Source organism: Cyprinus carpio, unplaced genomic scaffold (genome assembly GCF_018340385.1).
Source record: "Cyprinus carpio isolate SPL01 unplaced genomic scaffold, ASM1834038v1 S000006585, whole genome shotgun sequence".
Taxonomy (NCBI): domain Eukaryota; kingdom Metazoa; phylum Chordata; class Actinopteri; order Cypriniformes; family Cyprinidae; genus Cyprinus; species Cyprinus carpio.
This window is the reverse complement of record NW_024879238.1, coordinates 2,118,989-2,131,589: the sequence shown is the minus strand read 5'-3', so window position 1 is coordinate 2,131,589 and position 12,601 is coordinate 2,118,989.

Sequence of the window (12,601 nt, the reverse complement as noted above, 5' to 3'; positions counted from 1 at the left end):
AACCATAGAAAATGATTAGTTTATTACTAAATATAAAATGTTAAAAAACTAAATGTAACCTTTATTAGGGCCACAGACAAAAACATGCAACTATTATTAAGTAGCATATGCTGAAATATGTTAAAATCTTACATTAGATTATTTTGCACTAACTTAACATTGTTTAATAAACTTTATGAATTCTGTGCAGCAGCGGGAACATCTGTTCTACTGAAGAAAAAAAAAAAAAAAAAACCCTGTATTTTAAATATATAATATTTTTTTTTTTTTTTTTTTTTTCATCATGGTTATTTGTTTTGTGTTATTGATGCATTTTTTTTGTGTAGAGCTGTGGTGTATGTGTTATAAAATCTTTTCATTTAGAATTTTTACCTCAGCATGCTTACGCCACCAAAAGAAGGTGACCAATTACCAGTAGAGACCAACAGGGTCCATTACAGTTTCCATTAAAACCAATACAATTCCCATTATAACCAGAAAAACAATTACCAATTTTGTGATGGTGTCTATTGTTTTGTTTTTTTTTTCCAGCAGGGCTGTATATGATATTTTGGCATGCCTTGGGTAAATTAGCTGTCCTCTCTGCTCTGTTGTCTCTTTCTCCACATAGCAGTTTCAATCAGCGGAGACATTCACTGATTTTGCACCTGCTTTCTCTTATTGTTCTCAGTGTTTTGTGTTCTCTTCTGAGCTCTTTTACTCTCAGTTTGTCTTGTGCTGCTCTTTGACTACTAGTGTGATTGCCTTTTGTTTCCGGTTGGACTGATTCTCCAGCTTCAACTCCGGCCTCAGGTCATAGGTTTGATTTTGACATTGGTCTGGACCAGTGCTTGCATTAGACTTTCTCACTGTCTGTCATTTGGACAGACAGTATCATTAAAAAACTGTCATAAACCATTATTACCTTTCATTGAAATGTCTTATTTAAATAAATAGCTTGTGTTTTCATTCAAATTTTTATTTTTAATCATAAACTGCCACAGTTCACCAAGGATGAAGACAAGGAAGATGCAGGGAAAGTAAACTTCTCTTTATTGGTGTTAGCATAAACTTAAGTGCAATGGTGAAGTCTCTGAAAGACACCTGAGAACTTAAACACAGAGAACGCAAGGTAACAGTCCAAACAATATTCCAATGAGGATGAACGAGGAAGGAAAAACACAGCAATCTACAGGGCCGATGAAGGAGACACAGAGTGAGTAACCTCGAGTCCAGCCGATGAACTAACAGGGTGAGTGTGCTATATAGTGCTCTGGTGATTGAGTACAGGTGCTCAGTATGCCAGTGATTGGGACCGTGGTTGAGTGATTGGTTCTGTAGCTTTGGCTGGTGCATCCGTGACAGTACCCTAATGTAATACAAATGGATTAAACTACTTAACTTAGTGAGTGTATATTATTGGCATCCCATGGTAAATGGGAATTACACAAGCTTCAGTCATGATCCAGCCCTTACAAAGACCTGAGATGACCGAACACCTGAGAAAAGATGATGCAAACCCTCAGACAACATACAAAACTACCAAATTCCTGCTTTTAAGTTTGACCGCAACATATAATCATTACTGTTAATAGTGTTCACCGTCTGTTTGATTACATGACATTAACTAACTGCTTGATTTTTACCGTACATTTCTGCCATATGTACATCAACTTGAGATAGTCACCACCGATAGGCTACTACTAAATCTAATGTAGAAACTCACATTTTCTGTAAAGCTGCTTTGCAGCGATTTGCATTTGCATTACCAAAGAGAGCAATAAGGATTGTAAAACCAGTTGACTATTATGAACCAACAAATATTTATTAAATTACATACTTTAAAATTTGGATTTTAAAACTGCATAGATAATGTATAAAGTGATGTATAATTTGCTTTCAAATTGTATTCAGAGCCTGTTTGAACTGAAAGAAAGCCAGAATAAATTAAAGGGGAATGTACATGCAATTTAAAAATAGATGCATAGCTCTGATAGTGGTAAAGATATTCAATATTAATCGTGACAAGGAATTAAAAATGTGTTGCTCACTTTGTAAATTCTAGAAAATGTTAAGCAATAGGGTGATGATTAACTCAATATGAATAATATGTATATGTAATATTTTAAACTTTTGTATTCATGTACCTTTGTAGCATTTTGAGAACTTTTTTTCTATGTAACTCTTATCTGTTTATCTTATAAATAAAAACCAATGTGAAAAGTGATGCTTATTAGATTAAAATGACAGAAAAAGGTGCAGGACTGAAGCCTTTGCTTATTATGCCTACCCTTACTACATGTTTTTTTTTTTTTTTTTAATTGTGAAAAATTGTCTGAGAACCAACATTTGGTGAACTAAAAACAGTTTCAAAAAGTTTTAAAAGCAAGTAGCTTGTGGAGTCATTCAAACAATAAAATGAAATAGCTACATTATTTATGCAATAATAAAACCTGTTTTACTGCAGTGGTGACTGAAGCAAACAATGTGTGTGTTATCTTGGTCCTGGAAATGTGTTTTTAGTGCCCTCAGCAGGCCCATTAAAGAAAAGTTCTTTCAACTTTTCACAACTTAAACAGAGAACAAGAGATAGATTGCTCACACAGAACAGCTCATGTGGCCATTATCAAGTTTACTCTGTATGTTTGTTAAATTTGCTTTATTAGCAACCAAGAAGGTATGAATTCTATGATCACCCTGCAGCTCAAGACTGGCTGCACACTGAAGATAAGCAGGGTTGAGCTGGTCAGTACCTGGATGAGAGACCTCCTGGGAAAACTAGGTTGCTGCTGGGCGAGGTGTTAGTGAGTTCTTCAGATGAGATGTTAAACCGAGGTCCTGACTCTCTGTGGTCATTAAAAATCCAATGGCAGTTCTCGTAAAGAGGAGGGGTGTAACCCCGGTGTCCTGGCCAGATTCCCTCCACTGGCCTCATAATAATCCCCATTAATTGAATTGGCTCTGTCTCTCTTTCCTCTCCACCTGTAGCTGATGTGTGGTGATTGCAGTGGCGCCATTGTACTGTGGGTGTTTTCCTTTTATTCAGGCAGATGCTGCACACTGGTGGTGGTTGAGGAGAGACCCCTCCACATGATTGTAAAAAGCTTTGGGTGTACAACAATACACAATAAAGTGCTATATCAATGCTTCATTCATTAATTTATGTTCTTTTAAAGGTATAGATCACCCAAAAATGATAATTAGCCAAATATTTACTCACCCTCAAGCCATCCTAGGCATATATGACTTCCTTCTTTCAGATGAATCCAGTCAGAGTTATATTAAAAATTGACTTTGATCTTTCAAAGCTGTTTAATGGCAGTCAGCGGGTGTTGCATGCATCAGTCCAAAAGAAGTGAAATAAAGTGCATGCATCCATAATAAAAATTGTCTCACACGGCTCCGGGGGGTGAACATAGGCCTCCTGTAGCAAATTGATGTGTTTTTTTATAGAAAAATATCCACATTCAAAACATAATAATCACTTGTGCCAACAGTTATACACGGAAGAAATTCCGGGAGGATGACGTAACATTTGTTTACAGGAGCAAAGGAAAAAAAGTTTCCTTACTTTAGCAAAGGAAAACCAGTTTCCTCTTGGCTTATATCGAAATCCTCTGACATTCTTCTTTACAAATCATTGTTTTGTACTTACAATTTGTTACCGTTGTTTTGTTTTGATCTTTCCGTTGCGCTTACGCGTTCGTCACTTCTGATGACGTGCATGTGCAACCCCTACTTCTTACGTCATCCGCCCCCGGAGCTCCTTCCATGTACAACAGTGAGCGCAAGCTAGATTAAAATGATTATTACATTTTAAATATGGTTATTTTTCTTACAAAAACACATTGATTCGCTACAAAAAGCCTTTTGTTAACCACCCGGAGCCATGTGAGATAATTTTTATTAAGCATGGGCTAGAGGTCTACACGGAGGACCCGAGATCCGAGGTCCCGGGACCCGACCCGGGATCCGTACGGGTTTGGGGCTATATTTTAAATGGTCAGCCGGGTCCGGGTTAGGTCCCAATCTATTACTTCGTGTCCCGGGTCTGTTTAACATTGTGTCAGTCGTACTCGGAGAACACCCGGCCATTTTTAGAGTCAGTCGGGTCTGTCTCTTCCCGGCCGGGTTCTGGTCCAGCTTTCTAATAATTGTCCGCGTCAGTTCCGGGTAGTAAATTTTTTCTCAGTTTTGCACAGGCCCGGGTCCAACTTTCAAAATAATAGAGGGGTCCGGGTTCAGTGTAGCACACAAATTTTTGGACCCGTGTAGACCTCTAGCATGGGTGCTTTAACTTCTTTTGGACTGATGAACTGCAACGCCCACTGCCTGCCAATAAACTGCTTGGAAGATCACAGACAATTTTTTATATAACTCCGACTGGATTCATCTGAAAGAAGGGGGTGAGTAATTTATGGGCTAATTTTCATTTTTGGGTGAACTAACCCTTTAAAAGCAGGTTGCAGAGAGCAAGGTGAAGAACAAAATGATTATTTTTTCACAGGTGTAAGATGTCCTTGTCCTTCTAGCTGATTTCGTAAATATGCTCCCCTTAAAAACACGAATCAAGCGTTTAAATTGAAGAATACTAAAAATGGATGGCACAGATGATAATACACTGAATTATAAATAAGCCTGTTTTGTGTTAGGTGATCATTAAATGTTATTTTTATTTATTTATTATTTTAAATATCCTCAGTAGGTTTGACGTTATTTTACTGATAATCTATGGCAGGGGTTTTCAAACTTTTTTGTCAGCCGAACCCCTTTGACCTAAATTATGTACTTGAAGTACCCCCTGAGATTTTAAGTAAATATTTCAATTATTTAATGGCACATTTGCGTCTTAAACTTTAAAAACATTTATTTTTTATCAGTTGTAATGTTTTAGTAGTATTTACATAGCTATTGTTATTATTACACTCATCAAATTATAAAAATTCATATTATTGTAATTTACAATGTAATTACATTTTTTTCCACAATTTTTTTTCTTATACAGGGTTTCCCAAAAAGAGAATTATATTTTATACATTTAAGAGTTTACATTTACATAACATTTGTATAAACCTGTAACATTTCTTTGCAAAAACCTTTTAATTATATTTTTTAAATTTATTCGTCAAAGGTATTACCGTAGGTGTACCAACTCACGAAGCCCCTGCAATTCCCTCACGAACCACCAGGGGTTCGCAAACCCCACTTAGGAAAACCCTGAACTATGGGAATTATAGTGATTAAAACTTTATTTTACAGTACTACTTACTATAAGACAAATAAGTGACTTTTTATTTTTTTATTAAAGTATGCCCATTTTTCACAAGTTGATATGATTTGTTACAATTTCTCAATGGTGGTGTAAAAAAATCCCTTTTTACCCTGTCAAAATCAGCTCTTTTAACAGCAAGCCATTTCCTTGTATGTCGCTTTGAGCTCTGCTCACGCCGCCCCTCTCTTCTGTGGGGTGATGAGCAGACTGTAAACTTTAGCTGCACTTGCCAACTAGCACATTATTAGGAAAGGTGATTTGTAAACATTCATAAAAAACACCTTATACTCACTTCTGTAGATGAAGCTGAATCACAAATGATTCGTACAAACATAGATGCATTTATGCAGAATGGGGGCGCCTTCCCTTCAAAAACGAACATTAACCCTCTGCATTTTCAGCGGCTCAGATGTTGGAAGTAAATGATGACTGTTATGTTAATTATTACATCCAACAACAATACACCTCAATCGCTTAATCTAAGACATTCTTGTCTTCCCCCGCATCAGAGTCGACACAATGGTGGACAGCTCACAGCTCACTCAGGGCGGGTTTAAGGCAAGACAGCATTGTCAATCAACTATTGTGGGAGCAGCCTGTGCAGAACTATGTCATTCTACCAGGAATCTCAGAACAGCCTAATTTGAGAAAGGGGATTTTAAAATAGGGTTTTAAATAAAACACTTTTTTTTATCATTACACATTTATGATAAAATAACATGTAAAGTGAATTTTGCATCCGATGACTCCCTTTAAGTTTTACTCTTAATTTATTATAAGCACGTAACTTCTATTATTAATATGTAATTATATAATTTACAGACACAGAATGACAAAAAATTTAAATGTTATATAATAATATATTTAGTGTAAATTAGCTATTTAGTGTAAATTATGCAATAAAAATGAAAAAAATTGTTCTTGAATCACCAGGTCAGTCTCAATTTTCCACACCCCTCCACTACAAATACAAAAAACTAAACCCAGTCATTTGGACTGTAATTTCAAAGTAGTAAATAAAAAATAACATGCATTTTGTATTATCTCTCTTACTTTGTTAAAATAATTTTTTATTAGATTCTGCAAGGGGTTCCCAAACTTTTGCATGCCACTGTACTGGGCAAGATGTGTTTTTACATACAGTGTATGAGGGCCTGAGTCATTGATACAAAGATAATCGCAGTGAACTGAAGCCCCTGCAATCTGACACTAATGTGACTGATGAGGCCATCCTTAGACATGTCACAAAATTCACCAGTGATGAAAATGAGAGGCTGCTATGGCTTCGGCAACCAGCCCAGCAAGAACGAAATGGTTCACAGCAGGTAGTGTGCAAGTTCATGGTATATCTAACAGTGTTGTGGGAGAAAAGATGGAGGCTGCTGTAAAGAAAGGCCAGGACGATCCAATTAAACAACTGATGGCGAGAATCGACGCACTTACCAACCTGGTTGATAATTTACAACACTCCACGGCAGTACGAGAGAGAGGGTGTCAAGGCTCCACCAGTCAACGAGTCTCCTGCCAAGTGAATCGCTTGTGTTGTTGTCGGCAATGTACAGAAGAGGGTCGACAGGACTGTGCACATTGCTTAATTTGTGGTGAAGAAGGGCATTGGGCTGCTGGATGTTTGAGACGACCTCAGTGGCAGGGAAACAAGAGCCGGCCACTGCAGAGGGATAACCATTGACCGCAAAGCAAATGTCCCAAAATGATGCAACCTGGTCAACACTGGCCAGGCAGGGGGAAAGGAAAATGATAGATCAAAGACTTAGTAATCAGACATAAGGGAATAAATTGCCAAGCACAAAAGTAGAGCATAGGAGTCAAGGAGTCAACATTCCTGATACCTACCAGACAAAAGATGACAAAATAATTAAACTAATTGGAAGAAAAGCACTTACCCAGTGTAAGTTGAATGAACTCACAGTGACAGCACTGCTGGATACAGGGGCGCAGGTCAGCATGGTAGATAGAGTGTGTAAAGAGAGATACCTACCGAGTGTTGAGGTGAGGCCACTGCGAGACCTACTGGGGTATGACATTGACCTGGAGATCTTAAGGATTACCTGTTTAATGCACTAAACTATGCTGTATATACTGATAACAACTCGTTGACATATGTGATGGGCATTGCAAAGTTGAATGCAGAGGGCCACCGCTGGGTTGGGGAGATTTCTGACTTCCGGTTTAACGTCAGATTCCGGCCAGGCAGAGCTAACATCGATGCAGACACATTGTCCCGTCTCCCCCTGGACATCGAAGCATTTGAGTCAGAGTGCACAGAAGAGTTACCTACCAGCGTAGTACAGACTGTTTGGGAGGGTAGTCGTGTGTGAGGAACTACAGCCATTGACCACTTACCTGCTGACAGTTGGTTTGGAGGAACTGGTTGCAGCCCAACAAGAGGACCCAGTGATTTATCAAGTATGACAGTAGAAAGCCGATGGGGTCATGCCAACCGAGGAAATGAGAGGAAGCCTGACAAGAACCAGTAGGAAGATTATGCATGAAGGGAATAGGCTGCATCTGGAGGGGGGCTTTTCTATCGAAAAACAAAAGAGAGAAAACAGTTAGTTTTACCAAGCAAGTATAAGAAGTTGGCCTTTGAGCACCTCCATGACAGGATGGGACATGTGGGAACAGAGAGAGTACACAGCATTGCGAAGGATCGGTTCTACAGGCCATACAAGAAAGCTGAGATAAGAGGGGTATGTGACCAGGTGGTGTCCCTGCATAAAGGACAAGAAACCTACCATACACATCCGAGCGCTGATGGGAAGTATTACAGCAAACTCACCTATGGAACTGGTGTGTATCGACTACCTTATTTTGGAGTCGAGCTGAGGAGGGTATGAATATATCCTTGTAGTCATGGACCATTTCACCAGGTTTGCTCAAGCGTATCACACCAAAAACAAGTCAGGGCATATCGAGCAGAGCAGCTGTTTCAAGACTACATCCCCCGCTTTAGATACCCAGGCAAATTACACCACGACCGGGGCGAGAATTTGAAAATTAATTGTGCCATAATCTTAGACAACATACTGGCATTGGTCACTCCCGTACCACCCCATATCATCCCCAAGGAAACCCTGGGGAATGATTCAACCGGGCTCTCTTGCAGATGCTGCGAACACTGATAGACAGGGAAAAAGAGATATGGAAAAACTACTTACCTCAAGTTGTGGGGTACTCTTCATTCTATCTGTTCTACGGCATCCTCGCCTTCTACTGGATCTGATCTTTGGTCTTTTGGAGCCAGAAGAAGAACCAACTCCAAAGGGGTATGCAGAACAGTGGGCCCAGAGAATGACAGAAGCATACAATACTGCAGAAAGTCATAGTCGTATGTCAAGCTCAAGGGGGAAAACTCATTACGAACGTAAAGAGAGAGGAGTTGTGCTGAAGGCAGGAGATAGTATACTAGTCTGGAACCTCGGAGAACGGGGAGGCCAGTGAAAGCTGGGATCCTACTACGAAAAAGCTGTATATGTGGTAAAGAAACAGGTGACAGACAACCCTGTATACATAGTATATCGGAAGAACGGTGACAGCAGAAAGACCAGGACGCTACATCAAAATCTGTTGTTACTGGTGAATGACTTATCTGTGGAAGCTCCAGCAATAAAACTTGCATCCATGGGACCTGAAATAAAGAAAATGTCAGAGAGACATACAAACATCAACCATGTTGACAATGAAATTGCAGACTCTGATGAAGAGAGCAGTGTAAAAGGATACTGGTTGAGGTCTCCAGTCAGCTGGTCATCAACAGGGGACAATCAACTTCTGGGGAGAATGCCTGTAGGGGAAGACACCTGTTCTATACAAGAGAGAGAAAACTCAGAGAGGAAGAACAGAAGAGAGTACATCAAATGAGCATCCAGATACTTACCTCGACATAGCAGTTCCAGACGATCCAGATGATGGAGACAACACAAATTCAAACAGTCAGCCTGTGAACGTTAAAAAGAGTGGATGGTCTGGAAGCAGAAGAAGAGGCCAGCATAAGAAGGTCGGCCAGGGAGCGGAAGCCAAGACAGATGTATACATACAACACGTTTTGTCAGCCTACAGTTCACCCCTACACCACACTAAGCTCAATCACTGCTTATCCCATTCCACATATGCCCGTTTGGGGTTCATACAGTTAAAGCATGCCCCTTATTTGCTCTCACTAATACTTACCTCAAGTACACACACCTTATGGGATTACAACCGGTGTGTATTAAGACTGGGTAATGTTTGATCAAGAGGAAGGTTGGATTTCATTTTTTTTTCAGGGAGAGTGTGGTACCCACATAAAGTATGTACATGATTTTATAAACATTCATGATTTCCTGGGGAAAAAAAGCAGATGCAAAATTGCAGTTGCAATTCCAGTTTCTCTTCTTTGTTTCCTGTATTTACAGTACTCTGTCCACTGGTTTCCAGAGGTGGGATCTGCAACATAATATTGATTTTATACAAGTTTAATAAAGTTAGCATTATGTGACTTTTTATACACGATGTTGCCTGTTTTTGCTCAATTTTACCAACGAAAATAGTTCCAAAGATCACAGTACCGTTTTGTGTCTTTGAACAACACACAGGATGGTTTCTTTATTGAATGAATCAGCTTTTTGAACAAATCAGATGATAGATATGATTCAGTGGTTCTCAAACCTGTCCTGGAGGACCCCTAGACCTGTACATTTTGTTTGTCTCCCTTATCTATGGCTCCTTTATCTAACACACCTGATTTAATTCATCAGCTTGTTAGTAGAGACATACAAATGCCTTGTCCAAATACCCACACTTGCGGTCTTTGCACTTGTTCACTTGACTACTTATATGACGTATTTCCTGTATTTGGCCCAAGTGTTTAAATGAGGATAAAGAGCACAAGTGTGTGTACAACATTTCATTACCTGATTGGACACACTTTAATTTCTGGTGCTTCTAATTAAATAATAAAAAGCAGTTGCAAATGATGTACAAAATAAATATAGGCTACTCACCTTTGCACTAACAAAACGTGTAGCACTTTGTTTTACTACCAAATTATATGTAATATTTAATTATTATTAATATTTAACTTACATTGGAAAGGTTTCCGTGACCTCTCGCAATCTTGGCAAAAAGTCTCGTGATTTATTTCCACAACATGATGCATGATGGGATACACTAAGCTTTGAATACTGCTCTGGAGCTGTATTCGAGATAGTGTGGATTTAGAGTGCGTTAAGGGCACTGCGCTCTAGCGTTTTAAAGATCTTGACAGTCTTGTGCACTTACTTCGCACACGTGCTCTCAAGTGGCCAAGACTTCAAGTGTGTGTATTTGGACAAGGCAATAATGTGCATGGCTAAGGGTCCTCCAGGACAGGTTTGAGAACCCCTGCCTTAAAGGATAAGTTCATTTCCAGAATAAAAATATCCTGATAATTAAGAAATTAAATTAATTTTTTTAAGGAAAACATTCCAGGAATTTTCTCCATATAGTGCACTTCAATGGTGGCCAATGATTTCAATTTCAAAATTGCAGTTTCAGTGTAGCTTCAAAGGACTCTACACGATCTCATCTGAGGAATACGGGTCTTATCTAGTGAAACAATCGTCATTTTCTTTAAAAAAAAAATAAAAATATTAATACACTTTTAAACCACAAATGCTTGGCTAACATAAGCTCTGCAATGTCCATGCACATCGTTATTAGGTGATATTGGAATTGTCGGGTGGGAGTACTGACCCAGTGTTTATAAAGCGAACGTGTGAAAAACTCAAATGCCCTTTACAAAAAATGTAAAACAATGATGCCGGATGAATTTAAAGTTGGAGGACAAAATGTTACGGAGTTTTTAACCTAAGTACAAAGATGAAGAACCGGCCATGACCTTTCCAACAGGATTACTTAATGTGTGACGAAGCGCATCGCAGAGCTAGAGCAAGCCTAGCATTTGTGGTTAAAAAGTGGATAAATGTTTTTTTTTTCTTTTTTCAGAAATGACCAATTGTTTGGTCAGCTGTTTGAAGTAATTGGTTGATTCCTGGACACATAATTTACATAGTTTTAATTCACAGGCAGGGATTACCCTAATTGTTTACGACTCTAATTCATTTAACTATCAAATCTGATGTTTACAAAATGTTTTTTAATCCGGAGTCTTTAAGGTTTATCTTTCCATTAGAGAACACGTAACTGCCATATGAACAACCAACTCATTTGCATTCTTCACTTTATCCATTCTTTTAGTAGCTTGTAGTTACTCATCTAAGCAGCTCTACAAGTTCTACAAATATGAAATCCTTCATATTACTAAGGTGAAAAACTTCCTCTAATTTATATAAGTATTTATTCAACAATCTTCCATGGTTCATCTGCCATATTCATCAAGTCCAGAATGGCAACATATGTTTACCTAATCATTGAAATCAAATAACACAGTGGAGAGTTCAAAAATTAGCTGAAGCATAAAGAAGTGAAGGATGCAAATAAAAGAAGTGGTCGTGAAAGTGGACAATCAGATGTAGCCTACATTCAGCTTTGGTGTGAACAGAGCCTTAATTTTATGTATAATGTCACACACGTATACATTTTCTGTTGCTTTACTATTTCATTAAGAACACAATTTTTATGTATTTTCATATGCATCTGTTAAGTGTGACGGCAAAATAAAAAAATGTTACACTGATCACAATTTGGTTGATGTTGTTCAGAATTGATGCATATGGCTCAGATTTATAAATCAACTTCTTTACAAAGACAGCTATACATTCGTTTTTAAAAGTATGCAGCTTTGGAGCCGCTGCTGTGACGCTGTACAAACTCTTCTGTTGTGAATACTCTCAGGAGTCAGCCGCTGCAGTGACGCTGACATGAAGCCCTCGCTTGCGGTGTGCGTAAGTCTGTAAATGATGTTTCAAGCCTGAGTGATACATGAAGGTCTTCTCACACTGAAGACACTTGTAAGGCCTCTCTCCAGTGTGAGCTCTTATGTGAATCTTCAGGTTTCCTTTGTACGGGAAACTCTTTCCACACTGAGGGCAGATGAATGGCTTCTCTCCAGTGTGAACTCTTACATGATTCTCGAGGTTTGCTTTGTTTGCGCAAGTTTTTCCACAGTGATCACACATGAAAGGCTTCTGTCCAGCATGAGTTTTTACATGATTCTTCAGGCTTATCCTGTCCTCGAAGCTCCTTCTACACTGATGACATATAAAACCGTTTACTCTTGTGTGAATGGAATGGTTAAGGTTTTCTTTCAATCTGATAGTATGATATTGCATGTGGACATTAAGGTTTTTTTTTTGTGTGTGTAACTCTTTCCACACTGAGAGCAGGAGAAAGGTCTCTCTCCAGTGTGAG